At 43.5% G+C, this 18,886-nt stretch overlaps 1 long non-coding RNA gene and 1 other non-coding gene across 2 annotated transcripts in view; one reads left to right on the top strand and one right to left on the bottom strand.

Annotated features, from left to right (window-relative positions):
- Positions 1–18,886, bottom strand: part of LOC117363155 — an 89,773-nt gene that overhangs the window by 52,078 nt on the left and 18,809 nt on the right. The window lies entirely within an intron of this gene.
- On the top strand, positions 17,889–17,960 carry TRNAQ-UUG. The gene has a single exon. It is a non-coding gene; the product is annotated as a tRNA-Gln (tRNA).

Genomic DNA, 18,886 nt, shown 5'->3' with positions numbered 1-18,886 from the left:
GGGGGGGGGTTACTAGCCCTGACTCTCCTGCTCTGAAAGGGCGATCCACTGTGTTTAAAGCAGTCAATTTTTGACTCTCCTGCTCTCTGCCTCCCTGCCCAAAATGCAACCCCGCTTTAAAACCACGGGCTAGCATTGCGGGGAGAGCAGGAGAGTCGGGGCAGAAAGAGCAGGACTTGGCAAGAGGAGGGCAGGAGCAGGGTTCGGCTGGAAGGGGTGGTTGTGTGGAAAGAGCAGAGCAGCAGAGATGGGCTGGGATTTCAGGCCCGAGGACAGTCTGAAAGGACGCTTGCGATTGGTCCCCAGCAATCGCTTTTTGTGTTGATCGGCCAGCCCAATCGATTTCAAAAATTTCTTTAGTGAATCGCGTCCCTGCCTACTTTGCATGCTGTTCCCCTCATTTGTATGCGCAGAACGGAATAAGGTAAGTGAATCGGGACGGAGTAAAATCAGGTTGTAAAGGGGTCGCAAACCGATCGGTACATGATCGGAAGTGAATCATGGTTTGTAATACAATAGGAAACCAAAGTCTTTGTTGCTTCCTGTCTGGTGGGTGTCAAAATATTTTATCATTTGACAACTGGTGACAAACCCATTCCCAGAGCTCACTGTGGTTTGAAGACATGGATCATTGAAATGTTTGACGAGCAGTGTAACATCAGCTGAGTTTATGTCTACTTGTTTAAGTTTAAATATACTTTTTATTTGTTTTTATTAGGAATGTCCATTTTTCCTTGCGTACAACTATGGATAGAATAGACTACCAATATCTTGGCCTTTGAAAATTCTGTTTTTCTAGTAACAATCTTTTTCACATATGGATTTCTAGTCCAGCTTGTTTTAACGAAATCTGAATTATAGTTTCTTTCATGCATAACTTTTTCAGTGTGTCCAACTATCCATATCCATGCAGGAACTTTATTAACAAAGCAGGACAAACATTTCTCAACAAATATTGTATCTCTCTATATAATAGAAATACAGTAGATTGACAAGTTGGCTTTATCCTTTGCAAATGAATGTTATCCTGTTGGAAAGGAACAGATAAGAGCTAGAGTACCCAGTTAGAGCCAAAGACTGCTATCACATGAGCAGGTGTGCTGTAGGGGTTGTGAGGTCAAAGAGCTACAGTTCCTCAGGACCATGTGAGCCATGGAATGCCAAGAAGCCAGGGAGAGGAGAGACAGGAAGTGTTGGAGAAGAAGGGAAATGAGAGTGTGTGTCTTGGAGAAAAAGAGAAGGGAGAGAGAGTGCCTTGAGGAGAAGAAAACGGTAGAAGAAAAAAGAGTACCTTGCTGAGGTGGAAAGAATATGCTTGGAATGGGAGGAAAAAAGGAGAAGAGAGAGTGTGTACCTAGAAGGGGTAAAGAATAGGAGAAAAGAAAGAGTGTGTACATATTAGGAAGAAGGGTGAAAGAATATGGGGGAAGTGGAAAAGAAAAGACACCCTGGTAAAGCTGGGGCAGGAAAGAAGAACGCTGAAATCACAACAAATGTTTTATGAGCATCTGAAATTTCTTTAATAATTTAGTTCATAAGAACCATAAAGCTTACCTGCCTTCAAAACCATTACAAAGGAAGAACAAATCTCTTCTGCACAGTTTAAGGTAGCAAGTATTGGATTTGCTCAGATAAACAGATATCTGTAGCCTGGTTTAGTTCAGACTCTGAGCTTATTTCTTAAAATCTTGATTCACTCAGATTGGTTCTCCGGGAATCGCTCCATCCTACTGCCAGCCTAAATAAGGTAGATGACTGTAATCTCCTATTCGAGTATTTGGCTCTCCTTTGCACTTCCCATCATCATTCATGTTTGCAAAATTGCCTAGTGCTTCCAATATTCATCTTCTGGGGGGTAAATACTCTGTCCATGATTCTGCTATATATCACTGCATTCTAAAACCAGATTTCCATTCTCTTTAATTCACTTGACAAGGTGCTTGTAACACAGCTCACTTCTGGGACACTAAATCATCCACTAACAAACACCACACACTGTCACCTTCAAGCCCTTTGCAAAGTCATTCATTTGGCTGTTCTTTTAAGTTTTTCTTGAGAGCATGCAGGAAAATACATAAGTCATCAGCTTTGAAGCGAATGACGTTAATATCCACCACAGTTGCTGTGATAAATAATTTAAACTACGCTAGCTCATAAATGATAACCGCCACTTTATGGTTAATCACAGCATGCATTTTTGCTACAGTATTTTCAACAAAAACAAATATAGGCAGTCTTCATATTTGCTAAGCTATTACCTGCTATACTCTGTTTGCTTTGCTTCTTTGTATAGGCCAGCTCGATGCAGCAGGACACTCATGCTTATTGTGAACAAAATAAAATCTATTAGTTCTCACTTTAAATTTGATGTGAATTACCAAACCTGCCTGATTTCACTCTGCGAGGTTTCTTTTTTTTTTAAACATAGAGACAAGGTATCGCTAATTGTGCCCTGAAGTAGAAACATTGATGACGATGGCGACTTATTCATGGCTTGCCCCGCTGAGCTTGGAAACTATAATTAAAGCTATGCAAGGAAAGTGCTTTTTGTAGAGAAAGTTCCGATTATGCTCCTATTTCTGTATGGATGAGTTTTCAAAAGACCTAGATTCCTAAATTGGCACCTTTGAAAACTGACTAGGGCTGAGTGCCTAAACTTATCATTCTATCACGTAGAGTATGACAGCTAATGTTTAATGCTAAGAAATGCAGGGCTACGCATTTGGTCTAGAAAAAAAAAAACTAAAATAAAGGCAGTGGTACAGTAAAGTGGGTGAATGTATTCTGTGCCCGGGAAAAAAAAAAAAAAAAAAAGAACAGAACCTGGAAGTAATCCTGTCTGATGATCTAAAGGAGGCCAAACAGGTAGAAAAGGCATGGGAAAAGCTAGAAGGATGTTTGGTTGTAAGTAGATGTAATCTTTTGTAAACTGCATAGATCTGCAAGGTTATGTGGTCTAGAAGTCGATTTTTATGTTGTTATGTTATGTTGGGTATATAGGGAGAGGAACAACCAACAGGAAGATGATAGTGCCTCTGTGGAAGTCTATGGTGAGATTTCATTTTGAGTAGTGTGTGCAGTGTTGGGATCTCCATCTTCCGAAGGATATAAACTGGTTCCAACAGTGGATACTACAGTGGTCAAGCGTATTGGTCATAAATCATATGAGGACTGACTTAAAGATGTGCAATATGCATAAACTGGAAGAAAAAAACCAAGGAGGGGTAGGAAAGACATGGAAATACTTTAAGAAAATGTGGAACCTCCCAGTCAAGATGCTAGAGATGAGGACAATATCTGAATTCAAGAAAATATGGGATAGGCATGTACAGTCTCTGAGCAGTTTGAAAAGGCAGATTGGATAGACTGGTCAATCATTTTTTATGTTTTTGTGTTTCCATTTCCATAGGAGACAGGCAAACAGAAGAAAACCTTGCCTTGGGATATACGCAGACATAACAGAACCGGGATCCTTGTTGGGACTATTTGATTCAAATAAAGACTTGATTATTGGTTGAAAAGACACCTCCCTTGCCTTTCTATTTTGTCTCCATTTCCACAGGACCAGATCAGGGAAAATAAGGCACCTAGATTCTCTAAAAGTTGCATTAAAAACCAACGGGCCGTTGTCACAGCCATTATAGTAGCGATTTTTAAAAAGCAAGTCAATATCCCATAAACGCTCATGCAAATGAGGTTGGCGGAGAGTAGCGAAGACTCGCTAAATTTGCATGTGTCCATCGCTGGTGATAGCAATGGGCACATGCGCAGAATAATGGCAAACTCCCCCCCCCAACAACAACAAAAAATTGAGCCACAATCAACCCTCCACCTGACAGCAGAAGAGATGGCCAATCTCTCCCAACGCCATTAAACACACCTCCAGCACCCCCTCAGAATCGGGAGAGATGCCTAACCTCTCATGACACCAAGAAACACCCCCCGGCAGCAGGAGAGATGCCCAATATCCCCTGCCGCCCACCAACACACACCCCAACCCCCCTCTGCAGCAGGAGAGATGCCCACGCTTTCTCGCTACCATACATCCCCGCCCTCTCTCTATTGCCTTACTTTCAGATGGCTGGCCAGAGGGATGTATGCATCTGGGGAGGGGCCTAAGGCTCTGATTGACCCAGACACATAAGGCCTCACCCATAGGAAGGGTACACCAGAGAGGGGAAGGCCTGCCATTTTGAAGAGGCAGGCCAGCTGGCTGGAGGGAGTAGGCATCCCTCCAGCCAGCCATCTGAAAGTAAGGTAAGGGGGAGAGGGTGGGAGTTGATGGAAGCACGGGGGGTGGTTGGGGGGGTGTTGTGTTGCAGTGGGAAAGCGTGAGCATGTCTCCCACTGCCAAGGGGGTGGGGGTGTCAGTTAGTGGCAGGAGAGATTGGGCATCTCAATAGCTAAGTCTAGGTCCACTTAGGTGGCGCCTAGTAGTTAATTGATAACCGTGCCTACAATGTGATCACACTTTAGCACCATTTTTAGAATCTGGCCCTTAATGCCTACAAAATGGGTGGCATTAAGTGCTGATGTGGTAGACTTGCATGGCCGTTAATACAAAAAAAAAAAAAAATAGGCCATTTTTACAGCTTCAGTAAAAATGGCCTTACGGCATGGGAAACCCCACATAAGAGCATTCTAAGGCCACTTTTTGCTGCAGCTTAGTAAAAAGACTCTTTACTAACCCCTCCCCCCCCTTCTTACAAAAGCATAGCGTGGTTTTTAGCGCCAGCCATGGTGGTAATAGCTCCAACGCTCATAGAATTCCTATGAGCGTCCAGACTGTTACCGCCGCAGCTGGCTCTAAAAACGCTAGCGTGGCTTTGTAAAGGAGGGGTTAAATTAACTAAAGCATAGATGCCATGACTAAACACTAAAAGGAAGTGAACGCTGAGCTCTGTGTTAGAATGCACGATCAGGGATCATTTTTGGATTTGGATTTAGCTAATTCCTTTTCAGTAGCAGCTCAGGGAAAATTGCGTTCAGGTGCAGAAGCTATTGCTTAGCAAGACTCCACATCTAACATTTTACTTGTATTGCCATCACAAATAATAACAACTTAGTGCCAAGCTGTTTATATCACGGGTCTGAAAAAAAAAAAATGACACAAATACTATATGGTTTGTTTTGGTATTTTCAACTTTAGTAACTTCACATAAATACTAAAATAATCTGAAATGTCAGCTATATGAGCGAGCCAAATGAACCGGTACGGAGGTAATTGATAACACTGTACATCTTAATTAATATAGATTTGCCATTCTACCCTTCCAGAACCAATTGATCATATTGAAAATAAGCAGCTGCGGGAGAATATTAAGCTGTTCTTGGAAACTGTGCAATGCCCCACAAACAAATGGAAAGTGATCAAACCCTGCTTTTCTCCAAGGATAAGCAGGCATTATATTCTCACATGTGGGTGATGTGATCTATGCAGTGGCGTACTAGGGGGGGGCGGGGGGGGGGGCGGTCCGCCCCGGGTACCAAGCCCTGAGGGGGTGCTCCCGGTCCGGTCCAGTTCCCCCCCCCTGCGCCGGGTGTCGCGTCTGGAAACAGCCTGCAGCAAGATCGCGATGCCAGAGATCTTTGCCTGCTTCGACTGTTTCCTCCGCCACGGTCCTGCCCCTCCTCTGATGTCAGAGGAGGGGCGGGACCGCGGCGGAGGAAACAGCCGAAGCAGGCAAAAATCTCTGGCATCGCGCGATCTTGTTGCAGGCTGTTTCCCCAGGGCAGTAGCGTACCAAGGGGGGCGAGGGGGAGGTCCATCCCGGGTGCCGCCTTAGGGGGGGGGGTGCACAGCTGGCCCGGTCCCTATCGCGCTCCTACCCTCCCAGCGAAAGCAGCATCGGCGCCATTATCGAAAAAGGTAATGGCGCCAGGCCTTGGAGCACCAAGGCAGACCGCTTCTCCCCCCTCCCAGCCGAAACCCCGCTGACCATCCTATCTCTCTCCCCCCCCCCCCAAGTGAACCTTTCTGACCCTCCCAGCGAAAGCAGCAAACCTCCCTCCAGTAGCGTCGGCTTTATCCTCCCTCTGCCGCATCACTGATGACGTCATCAGTAACGCGGCAGAGGGAGGAGAAAGCCGCGAAGGAGGTTTGCTGCTCTCGCTGGGAAGGTCGGAAAGGTTCACGGGGGGGGGGGGGAGATAGGAGGGTCAGCGGGGGTTCGGCTGGGAGGGGGGAGAAGCGGACTGCCTCGGTGCTCCATTACCTTCTTCGGGCAGCAGCAGCGTTTACAATTCGCTGCTGTTGCCGGCTTCAGGCCTTGTTCTCTGCCGGGTCCTGCCTACTTCCAGTTTTCATGAAGACAGGACCCGACAGAGAGGAAGGCCTGAAGCGGGCAACATCAGTGAATTGTGAATGCTGCTGCTGCCCGATGAAGTTCAGGACATCGGGGAAGGAGCAGGGAGAAATCGGCTGCTGGCTTGGGGGTGAGGGTAGGGAAAGAATCGTGGAAGTGGAGAAATCGGCACGATGGCTTTGTGCAGGCTAGGGGGAGAGAGAAAGAAAGGAAAAAATAAAGAGGGGGGGCCAGGGGGAGAGAGAAAGAAAGGAAAAAAGAAGGAGGGGGACCAAGGGGAGAGAAAGAAAGGCAGAAATAAAGAGGGGGACCAAGGGGAGAGAAAGAAAGGCAGAAATAAAGAGGGGGTCAAGGGGGAGAGAAAGAAAGGCAGAAATAAAGAGGGGGTCAAGGGGGAGAGAAAGAAAGGCAGAAAGAAAGAGGAGGGCCAGGGGGAGAGAGAAAGAAAGGCAGAAAGAAAGAGGGGGACCAAGGGGAGAGAAAGAAAGGCAGAAATAAAGAGGGGGGTCAAGGGGGAGAGAAAGAAAGGCAGAAAGAAAGAGGGGGGCCAGGAGGAGAGAGAAAGAAAGGCAGAAATAAAGAGGGGAGCCAGGGGGAGAGAGAAAGAAGAAGGATCAGAAGAAGGACCAGAGACTCATGAAATCACCAGACAAAAAAGTAGGAAAAATGATTTTATTTTCAACTTAGTGATCAAAATGTGTCCGTTTTGAAAATTTATATCTGCTGTCTATATTTTGCACTATGGCCCCCTTTTACTAAACCGCAATAGAGTTTTTTAGCGCAGGGAGCCTATGAGCGTCGAGAGCAGCGTGGGGCATTCAGCGCAGCTCCCTACGCTAAAAACCGCTATCGCAGTTTAGTAAAAAGGGAGGGGGAATATTTGTCTATTTTTGTATAGTTGTTACTGAGGTGACATTGCATAAAGTCATCTGCCTTGACCTCTTTGAAAACCCGCGGAATATAAATGATAATTAACATTTTCTCTGCGTACAGCGTGCTTTGTGTTTTTAAAATTTTATTGTTGGTAGATCATTTTGACTTGGCCACAAAGGTAAGGGGGAGGGAGGGAGGGGAACTGCTGAAAGACATCTAATAATCCTTGCAGGCTTGACTGCAGGGAATTATTTTTGTAAAATCATGTTTTGTTATGTGACTGGCATTATCTAGACTTTAATTTCTATGAATGAATAGAATGAAAATGATATAAAATTACTTGCTTGTTTTTATGTGCGTGCGCTGAAGGAAAGTGGAGAGAGAGTGGGCTGAGGATGCTGAAGGGAAATGGGGAAGAGAGTGGGGAGAAGACGCTGATTTATAAATTGACAATTGTACAGAATATTGTTTCTTTTTATACTTTAATATAAACAATTCAAGGCTTGTGTGGATGGAATCAGGTGGTTTGCGGGGATGGGGACCGAGCTTACGGGGATTAGTCCAATAAAATTGTATTTTTTTTATATCTCATTATTTGTTTTATTTTTATTTGTTAATTTATAAAGTGGTGATTGTTATGTATCAGTTTTTTCAAATTTACATCTACTGTCTTTATATTTTGCACTGTATTAGAGGACATGTGTTGTTACTGTTTTTTGTGGTGTTGCATTGTATCCAGGGTCTGGTTTCTTGGCGGATCAGTTTAACTTTTGTCTACATATTTCTATTTTTAGTTTGTGATTATTCCATTTTGGGCGAGGGTGTATCTCTGTTCTGTGTGTATGAAAAAGACATAGTTTTCAGTTGGCATTGACTACAGGACCAATTGACTGTGCGGGATCTGGCTTGTTTAGTTTTACAATGTATGTGTTGGTGTTCTAGTGCTCACTGCAGTGTTTAAGATGCAGCCTTTTCCTAGGTACACTCTTGTGGTGCGATATGTAGATTGGTACTAAAAATCATATTTTTCATATAGATGGGGGGGTGTCAAAAAATGATGGGCCCTGGGTGCCACATACCCTAAGTACGCCACTGCCTGCAACTACTCCATATGTACTTCTAATGTCATGACAATTTAGACATAATTTATGTTTTGTTATGTTTGGAATAATGGTTACATATATGAGGTTCAATAAAAGAAAATTTTCACTGCCTGTTTCTATTCTGACCATTTATTCCATTTCATGGTTATTGCAAAAAAAAAAAAAAAAAAAATTTTTACATGGGGGGGGGGGGGGGGGTGTCAAAAAATGATGGGCCCCGGGTGCCACATACCCTAGGTACGCCACTGGATCTATGGAACCCGGTATGGGCACTGCCAAGTACACTGTCAACTTAAATCTCTAGGCAGTGTCCATACCTTGTGCATGCTGGTGCCTTCCCGATAACATTGGCTCATGGGACCAACAGTTCTATGTTTTCCATGGAGCAGATAAGCTAAGGAGTTCATAATCGAAAGAGAAAAATGTCCAAAAACCGGCCTAAGTTGGCACTTGGACGAACATTGTCCAAATACGTCCAAGTGTCGATAATGAAAACGGGTTTTGAACATATTTCTAAACAACCTAGGCCTTCATAGTGCCACTGAACGACCAAAGCTAAATGGGGCGTTTCAGGAGGAGTGTCGAGGGCGGGAGTTGGGCGGGATGTGGGCTGGCTTAGACTTAGTCATACAGCATGTATAACTGAAAGTTATACAGCCCAGCATAGACAAAACTTTGACGTTGTGACTTAGACCAAACTTAGTCTCAAACTTGCGGCCCCCCCAGGGACTATTTAACTGTTAAAGGAAAGATTTATAAACTATAAAGAGTTTTACCTCATGCAAAGTTGTCATTTCTTTAATAAGACATTAACTATTTTTTCTGCGGCCCTCCAAGTACCTACAAATCCAAAATGTGGTCCCCACAAAGGGTTTGAGTTTGAGACCACTGATTTTAAACATGGTCTAAGTCACAAAAACCCACATAAAGTCACCAGATAAGCACTGCAAACACATAATACAGACTCCCACACATTACCCCAGTGATCACTGCCCCTCCAACCCCATAAAAATCATAATCACACCTTTAGAATTCAACTTCCAAAATCTAAAAAAATTAAAAAATAAAATTCAGCTTCCAGACCTTCATCACCTGGCCACCTGGCATAGGAAAGCCTAGTCGTCCAGCACAGAGGTGGCTTAAGCCATCTTGGGGGTGGGTTAGGGACCCATGGAGAGGAGGACCCATGCCCATAAGCCCCTGTAATCACTGCATTGATACTGATACATGTGCACTCCCCTATACACCCCCAAAACCCTTTGGTACTAGCATATAAGTGGCTCCTGCAGCCATAAGGGCTATTGAGGTGGAAGATAAGTGGGTCTAGGGAATTCTGGATGAGGTTTGGGGGGCTCACCATGACCTATAAGGGAGCTGTAGAGAGATGATGACATGGCACCCTTTTTGTGAAGTTCACAGCAGTGCCCTGTAAGGTACCCCACTATTTAGGTGCCATGTCTGGGTGTTCAATCCATCACTTTGCAGACCCCTCCCACGTCCAACAGGGCTTGTCCTAGGCATTTTTTACTTGGACGAAAAGTTGGACGAAAATGTGGTATAAAGATGGACGATTTAGCGACTTGGACGATCAGATCGGCAAGACGTATACTTAGACAATTTTTGAAAACAAAAAAAATTTTGGACGTATTTTTCGAAAATGTGTCCTAGGCTGCAACTTAGATGAAAACGGACTTAGACGTTCCTTTTCGATCATGCCCCTCCACGTCTTCAATTTCTCCTTAGCACCATCAGACTTTGAAGTCTTTCTTGTGCCTTCCTGATATTGTTTTCCTCTCTGAGCACCTTTATCCATGCCCTCATCACATCGCGCTTAGATTACCGCAGCTTGCTACTCTCAGGGCTTCCGCTCTGTTATCTTTCCCCCTCCAATCTGTCCAGAATTCGGCTGCATGACTCATATTCTGTGAAAGCTGCTATACTCACACTACTCCTCTCTTAAAGACACTTCACTGGCTTCCCATCCATTTCCGAATACAATTCAAAGTCCTCTTACTGACCTACAAATGCATTCACTCAGCTGCTCCCCAATAGCTCTCCTCACTTATCTCCCCTTATGTTCCCCTCCCCCCCACATGCTCAGCTTAACTGGTAAATCCTCCTATCTGTGCCCTTATCCTCTGCCAACTCCAGATTCCGCCCCTTCTGTCTTGCTGTGCCATATGCTTGGAACAAACTTGGAACAAACTGCCTGAATCCCTACAGCGGGCTCCGACTCTAGCAGTCTTCAAGTCCAAGTTAAAAGTCCACCTCTTTGAGACTGCTTTCAACTCCTAACTCCTCTCACCTTGGGTTCTACATCCCCAACCATATATGTCCTGTCTGTCTGTCCAAGTTAGATTGTAAGCTCTTCTGTGCAAGGACCCTCTATTAAATGTCAAATGTACAGCGCTGCGTAGCCTTTCAGCACTATAGAAGTAATATATAGTAGTAGTAGTAGTAGTAATGTTTATCTTTTTCCAGTATTTTGTTCAAGATTGGTTCATTTCTGTCAATTTTTGGCTCACAGACCATTTTGAGGCCGTTTTTTCAACCCAGGGAGTGTCAACGTTTTTCAGTATACTTACCACTTAAGTTCCCCGGGCCATCACTCTTTTTGGCTTCATTTTTCCCTCCATGTCATAGAGAGTGCTAATTCAGCTTGAAGAAATGTACCCGATATAACCTGACCATTAGGCTCTGAAGCCCACAATTGGTGTCTAGGTTCTAAACATCAGGACATTTATTATGAACTCTACTATAGAGTCTGCAGGAGAGGCCCTCCAAACGTGGCCAGAGCTTTCCAAAACCCAGAGTGCCGGGTTTTGGAAAGTCTGTCTGGACACATGGACAATCTGGATGGACCATTTGGGTCTTTATCTGCCGTCATCTACTATGTTACTATGATACCTAAGTCGAATTAGGCACCGCTAGGCATGATTCTATAAAAGACACCTAGTGATTGATTGATATTTGAGCTGAATTGTACCACAGGCGCTATTTATAGAATGAGGGCCCTAGTGCTCAAATGAATATACCCCACCCCACTCCCGTTGGCCCAGACCTGGGCTTACCTTCATAACTATTGCTAGTCCAGTGTGAGCATATCTCATGGTACTACCACTAAGAGTCAAGCTGCTATATAAGGGGGCTGGAGGGTGCAATGGAAGATAGGGGCAAGGCTTATTCACTTAGGAATGTATGTGTCCTTGGAGGTAGAGGTTGTGGGAGGGCCTGGGGGTATCCTCAGATGGGAGACATTGCTGGAAGGAGGGACCTCCAGACTGCATATCTGTTTGTCACTGCCACCCCTTTATGAGAGACCTTGCAGAAATATCAGGCCATACGTCAGTAGCCCAATCTTCTCTTGGGCAGAATAAGGAGGCTTGCAAAGCTGATAGAAAGTTATGCTATTTAAGAACATAAACACATGAGAATTCCCAAGTACCTGGCAGAAACCCAAATAGTAGCAAGATTCCAGAGCAGAGATTGTAATGTCATAAAGTCTCATTCCACCAATACCTAAGAGTCAAGCTCATCAGTGATGTCACAATGTCTTGATTGTCCTATACTTGGCTCACATAAGAATTATAAGAATCGCCATACTGGGACAGAGTGAAGGTCCATCAAGCCTAGTATCCTGTTTCCAACAAGTGGCCAACCCAGGTTCCAAGTACCTAGCTAGATCCCAAATAGTAAAACGGATTTTATGATGCTTATCCTAGGAATAAGCAATGGATTTCCCCAAGCCATCTCAATAATGGCCTATGGACTTCTCTTTTAGGACATTATCCAAACCTTTTGTATACCCCGCTAAGCTAACTTATTTCACCACATTTTCCGGCAACGAATTTCAGAGTTTATTTACGCGTGTGAAGAAATATTTTCTCCAGTTTGTTTTAAATCTACTACTTAGTAGCTTCATCACAGGTCCCCTAGTCCTAGTATTTTTGGAAAGAGTGAACAAGCAATTCACATCTACCCTTTCCACTCCACTAATTATTTTATAGACCTCTATCTTATCACCCCTGAGTCATCTCTTCTCCAAGCTGAAGAGCTCTAGCCTTTCCTCATAGAGAAGTCATCCCATCCCTTTTATCATTTTTTTTCACCCTTCTAGGTACCTTTTCTAGTTCCGCTATATCTTTTTTTTGAGATGTGGTGGCCAGAACTGCACACAGTATTTGAGGTACGGCCGTACCATAGAGCAATACAAGGGCATTATAGCATTTTCATCTTTGTTTTCCATTCCTTTCCTGATAATTCCTAACATTCTATTTGCTTTCTTAGCAGCCGCTGCACATTGAGCTGAGGGTTTCAACGTATCCTCAACAATGACATCTAGATCTTTTTCCTGGGCAGTGACTCCTAACATAGAACCCAGAATCACATAGCTATAGCTCGGGTTTCTCTTTCCCACATTCCTAAAAGTGTGGTATTGTGTCACCACTGGTTAGTGACTCCCACGGTAAATTAAGCTGCAGTAAAATGACCTATTTTACCACAGCTTAGTAACTTCCACCATTAATTAGTCTGTAATATATAAAATAATGCTTTTCTTATAGCCTCTAACACAGCAAAACGACTCAGCATGCAACATGAAAATTTAGTGGTTTTACTGGTGTAGATAGAGTAGTATATTAAAATTCTGCATGCAGAATTGCTTTTGGGCTTCTTGACATTAAATTCTAAAGGTTTACCTCCAGACTCTGCCGAGTCATTATCTTTCATTTGATTTACATTGATGGACAAGCTTAATTTTTTTTTTTTCTGGTTCCATGTTTGAAAACTAAATGCGTGCTCTCTGCAGAATACGTAAGCACTTAATGCAAATCTTTTGTGCTTCTCTAAATAAGCTGTGTGTGTTGGGCATCGTTCCTAGAATTTACAAGCTGTCGTGCTACTTTGCAAATAATCTCTTTAATACTTGTGTCTCTAGATAATATGTCTTCAAAAAGGAAACATAATCCTATGAAATATGAGAAACAAAGATATAAGAGCAGGGGAGAATCTTAAACCAAGGATGTGCTTTGTGTTAAGGGAAAAAAAACCCAGCAGGTACAAGTAGCGCTGGTTGTCCTCAACACTTTACTTACAAAAGCAGCCACAGTAGGTGAGTGAAAAGGCTACAAGGTACCTGAGTTAACTGAGTAGAACCGCTCCCCCCCCAAAAAAAAAAAAAATTTGTGTGTGGGGGGAGGGCAGGGTTTGGAGGAATTCATAAAACTCTGACTTTAAAAATTGTTCAAACGCAAAACAAGAACAGAAACCCCCACGTAAAATGCAACAAGAAAAGAAAACAACCTTGAAACAGACAATATTTATTCATATACCCTCCAATTAAAATACACATAAAAGTACAAGGATATAAATAAATATTAAATATAGTGTCCTTGAAATTCAATGGCCCAGTGGGTGACCCGACACAGCCCATGTTTCGGCCTCCATTTCAGGGTCCTATCTATCAGCACCCCCAGGTCTTTTTCTCGTTCACTCTTACTCAGAGTTGCACTTGACATGCTGTAGTCATGCTCCTTATTCTTTCTGCCCAAATGCATTACTTTGCACTTCTCCACATTAAACTTCATCTGCCATTTCTCTGCCCATCTCTCTAACTGGCTCAAGTCTCTCTGTAGTTCCTCGCTGTCCTTTTGTGATCTGATTGTCCGACATAGCTTCTCCTTAAATTACTCAAACAAGCCTACACGTAAAGTCCAGTTATTTTGCATACCCTCCTGCCAAATTATGTCATTTTAAGATAATTTTAGAGAGAACTCTCGCTTTTCAGGCAGCTAAATTGAATACCTGGTTTGACAAAATTATGCTAGAAGTTCCATCTTACTATAATTTTAAAAAATTACTAAAAACACAGCTATTTGATAAATTTGTAACTTAAGTGTTCTAATGTTAATGCTTTTAATCTATAGGTATTATGTATCTTCTAGAAATAGCTTTTCTTGTATTGTTTTCCCATTTGTATGGTAGTAGTTGGATGGAGGCCCAAATATTCTGAAATTGGCTTGTAATCCTGTTCAGACTAGAGAGCTGCATGGGAACGGGGATTCCGCGGGTTTCCCCTTCGGGTCACGGGGATCCCGTGGGGACGCCCCCTAGGGTCGCAGGAATCTTGTGGGGACACCCCTCGTGCTCTCGGGGATCCCGCGGGATTCAATGCCGTGAGGCTCATCTGATTTTCCTACCTGCCCTGCTGCGAGGCTCGTCTTCCATTTCCTGCCTGCCCTGCTGCAGCACACGTAGCCAATCGGAAGTCTTCCCCGATGTCAGCGCTGACGTCGGAGGGAGGGCTTAAGCAAAGCCCTCCCTTCCTCTGACGTCAGCGCTGACATCGGGAAGACTTCCGGTCGGCTGTGTGTGGCAGGGCAGGTAGGGAAAAGGCAGTGGCGTACCAAAGGGGGGGGGGGCGGTCCTCCCCAGATGCAGCCATGGGAGGGGAGTGTGCACAGCCAGTCAGGTCCCCTAACCTTTGTGGCGCTTCCCCTGACCGACCGACAACAGGCCCAGCCGACAAACCTCCCTGCCCTGTAGCTGCGAATCTAAATTACCTTCTTACAGCAGCTTCAATACTCCAGCTGCTGTAAGAAGGTAATTTAGATTCGCGGCTACAGGACAGGGAGGTTTGTCGGACCGGGCCTGTTCTGTTGTCAGTCGGGCGGGGAAGCGTCACAAAGGTAAGGGGCAGGGAGGGAGAAAGGGAGGAAAGGTGGAGTGGAGAGGAAAAGACACTTAAGGTAAAACTGAGGGGGGAGAAGAACGCTGAAAGCACTGGGGAAGACAAAAGGGTGGAGAAGGACGCTGAAAGGAAATGGGGAAAACAGAGGGGGGAGAAGGACACTGAAAGCACATGGGGAAGACAGAGGGGGGAGAAGGACACTGAAAGCACATGGGGAAGACAGAGGGGGAGAAGGACACTGAAAGGACATGGGGAAGACAGGAGGGGGGGAGAAGGACGCTGAAAGCACATGGGGAAGACAGAGGGGAGAGAAGGACGCTGAAAGCACATGGGGAAGACAAAGGGGAGGAGAAGGATGCTGAAAGCACATGTGGAAGACGGGAGGGGGGAGAAGGACGCTGAAAGGAAATGGGGAAAACAGAGGGGGAGAAGGACACTGAAAGCACATGGGGAAGACAGAGGGGGGAGAAGGACACTGAAAGCACATGGGGAAGACAGAGGGGAAAAGGACACTGAAAGCACAATGGGAAGACAGAGGGGGAGAAGGACACTGAAAGGACATGGGGAAGACAGGAGGGGGGAGAAGGATGCTGAAAGCACATGAGGAAGGCAGAGGGGTGGAGAAGGATGCTGAAAGCACATGTGGAAGACGGGAGGGGGGAGAAGGACGCTGAAAGCACATGGGGAAGACGGGGGGGAAGGACGCTGAAAGCACATGTGGAAGACAGAGGGGGGAGAAGGATGCTAACAGGACATGGGGAGGATGGGGGGGAGAAGGACGCTGAAAGGAAATGGGGAAGAGAGAGTGGAGAGAAGACGCTGGCAGGGAAGAAGACAGAGATGCCAGACTATGGGGGGAGGGGAGGGAAGAAGATGGGTGCCAGACCAATTTGGAAGGGGGGAGAAAGGGAGAGGTACAGTAACAGAGCAAATGGAAGACGCAGAGAGAAGAGACACAGTGGATGGAAGGAATTGAATGAGAACATGAGGAAAGCAGAAATCAGGCAACAAAGGTAGGAAAAAAATTATTTTTTTTTTGCTTCAGGATAAAGTAGTATATTAGTTGTGTTGATAAAAATTTATAAACATTAGAGGCTCTAGTAGAAACCCATTTACAAAGTATGTATTCTTCCCAATTAATATTTCCAAATTAATAAAGTCTTTTTTGCTTATTTGTAAATGGGTTTCTACCAAAGCCTTTAATTCAATAGCATAATTAAATGAAATAACTATTTCTGTAGTTTATAGGGACGGGTGGGGACGGAGGGGATTCCTCGTGGGGACGGGTGGGAATGGAGGGGATTCCTCGTGGGGACAGGTGGGGACAGAAGGATTCCTCGCGGGGACGGGTGGGATTCCTCACGGGGACGGGTGAGACTTTGGCGGGGACGGGTGGGATTTCTGTCCCCACGCAACTCTCTAGTTCAGACCAACGCTCCCTCTAAGGACTGTCATATATAAAGTAATAGCTGTTCTTGCTAGATCTCAATATTTTATGAGGTACTATCTAAAATATCAAAAATTAACGTGTCCTCATTTAGTAATATATCAAATGGTAATCAAAAAACTTATTTTCAAAGATTCCTTCTGATGTATCTGATTCAGTAGTCTTAAATTGATTTCAGTATTCCATATTTAGCAAATAGCAATTCATTTATTACCTTATTGTATTCTCAATTCATAATTTCCTTTGATAGAAAGGATTAGACCTCAATGGCTACATCTGTACAGAATCAGATCTGTCATAGTACAGAATTCAAACATAGCTAGCCTCCTCATTGGTCATATCCCACCTATTGATCCCACCTATTGATCCCACCTATTGGTCATATCACCATCCTATTGATATATTAGTTTTTATTTTATTTATTATATTTTTTTAAATTCTGTATTGATTTTTAAATTTTGACAGTGCAATACAAATATATTAAACATGAGCATTATACATAACGTACTTAAAATATCACAAAATTAATATATCCTTTTCTCCCTCCCTTCCTCACATAACTATTACACTGCACATGCATATATTATTACAATATTATAGATAAATACCTTTAGCAAACACAAATACCTTCCCCTCCCCCCCCAGGATGTGTAAGGAATCTATAAAAAGGGAAATACTGGCATTCATTGCAATTCAACATATGCAGTCAATGGGCTCCACACCTTATTGAACGTCAAACTAGACCCCAAACACTCCGCATTCATTCTCTCATATTTATACGTGGAACAAATATTTGCCCACCAAAATGCAAAATTAAGTCTGTTGTAACTCTTCCAGTTATGCGTAATCATCTGGATGGCTATTCCGGTCATAATCAAGAAGAGATGGCTTTTATATCTATCTAATGAAGGCCTAATATGCAATATTGTACCACAAATTATGGCTTCGTAGGTTAACGGGATTGATGATTCAAGAATAATATTTATTTGTCCCCAAACTGACTTCCAGAAATTAAGTATCAATGGACAATAATACAACAGATGATCCAAGGTCTCTGTATCAATATGACAATGCAAGCATCTATTAGACTTAGAACTATCTACCTTATTCAAACGAACTGGGTTTTAATTTTATTTAAATTTTCAATCTTGATTCTTAAAACTTTAAATAGTTTGGTTTAATAAATTAGTATAATAACTTAGGGGTCCTTTTACTAAGGTGCGCTAGCATTTTTAGCGCGCGCTGAAGATTAGCGTGCGCAAACCACACGCTAAACGAAAAATACTAATGCAAGCTTTGTGGAGGTGTTAGCATTTAGCACGCACGTGGCATTGTAGCACGTGCTAAGCGCGTGCTAAAACCGCTAGCGCACCTTAGCTTATCATACAGCTGAACGAGGCTCCTTCCTCTAAGGACTGGCCAGGTGGTACAAAATTTTCTCATTTGAGCAACAAGTTCTATAAGCTAAGAGTGGCTCATTGGTCTAGGGGTATGATGCTTGATTTTGGTGCAAGTGGTCCTGGGTTCAATTCCCAGACAAGTCCCTCACTTTCTAGGGCAGATTCAATGTAGCAGAGTGGCATGGCTTGGTTCTAGTCAGACTTTTCCGTGGGTTTTGACCAGGTACTAGTGACCTGGATTGGCCAGTATGAGAACGGGCTACTGGGCTTGATGGACCATTGGTCTGACCCAGTAAGGCTTTTCTTATGTTCTTAAGTTTTCCAGATTTACGAGTATTTTTGTGAGTGCCAAGTAAAATCTGTGAGTTGCATGCCTAGAATGTATGAGCAATTGCTCATGTGCTCAGCTTGGTAGGAACATAGGTTCAGACCTATGACATCAACAAATCTTTTTTTGTTGGTCCTCTCAAACTTCTTGGATTGTCCAGTTAAATTTAGGGCAGCTATTTATCTATTGTGGTCTGAGGTGACTGGGAAAAGTCAACCAGATAGCATGCAATATTAGCAGCATCAGTCCTCATCCACTAATCTGGGCAAGTTTTAACCAGATGTGAAGATGTCCAACCAAAAATCCATTCAGCATCTCCAACGTTTTAAATTGTCAGAATATCGTCATCTATGGCTTTCTTCTGGTCTCCTTATTCTTCTTTTTTTTTGACACAAAAAAGCTGTCTAGCTATATAATAGTCTGGCTTTGAAATGGAGATTAAGTAGACTTTATAGTTTATTGTTTTCTCTATTTTATTAGGCTACAATACAGTATGTTAACAATTTTGACAATCTGAAAAAAAACAAAAAAACCTCAACTGGTTAATCATATGTCAAATCAAGTCTTTTGATATCTGTAGCATTTTATACCAGCAAGTCAAGAGCAATTATTAAAGGAAAATAAGCTTCCATCATGTTGATGTTAAAAATACAATATCCGTCAGAAGTATTTATCCAACAGACGTTTCTGAAATCTTCAAATTTGAGCGCTGTCTTTGCAAATGGCATATATTTGAACAGCA

This window comes from Geotrypetes seraphini, chromosome 6, assembly GCF_902459505.1.
Source record: "Geotrypetes seraphini chromosome 6, aGeoSer1.1, whole genome shotgun sequence".
Lineage (NCBI taxonomy): Eukaryota > Metazoa > Chordata > Amphibia > Gymnophiona > Dermophiidae > Geotrypetes > Geotrypetes seraphini.
Note: the sequence above shows the minus strand (reverse complement) of the source record. Positions and strands in the feature narration are given on the sequence as shown.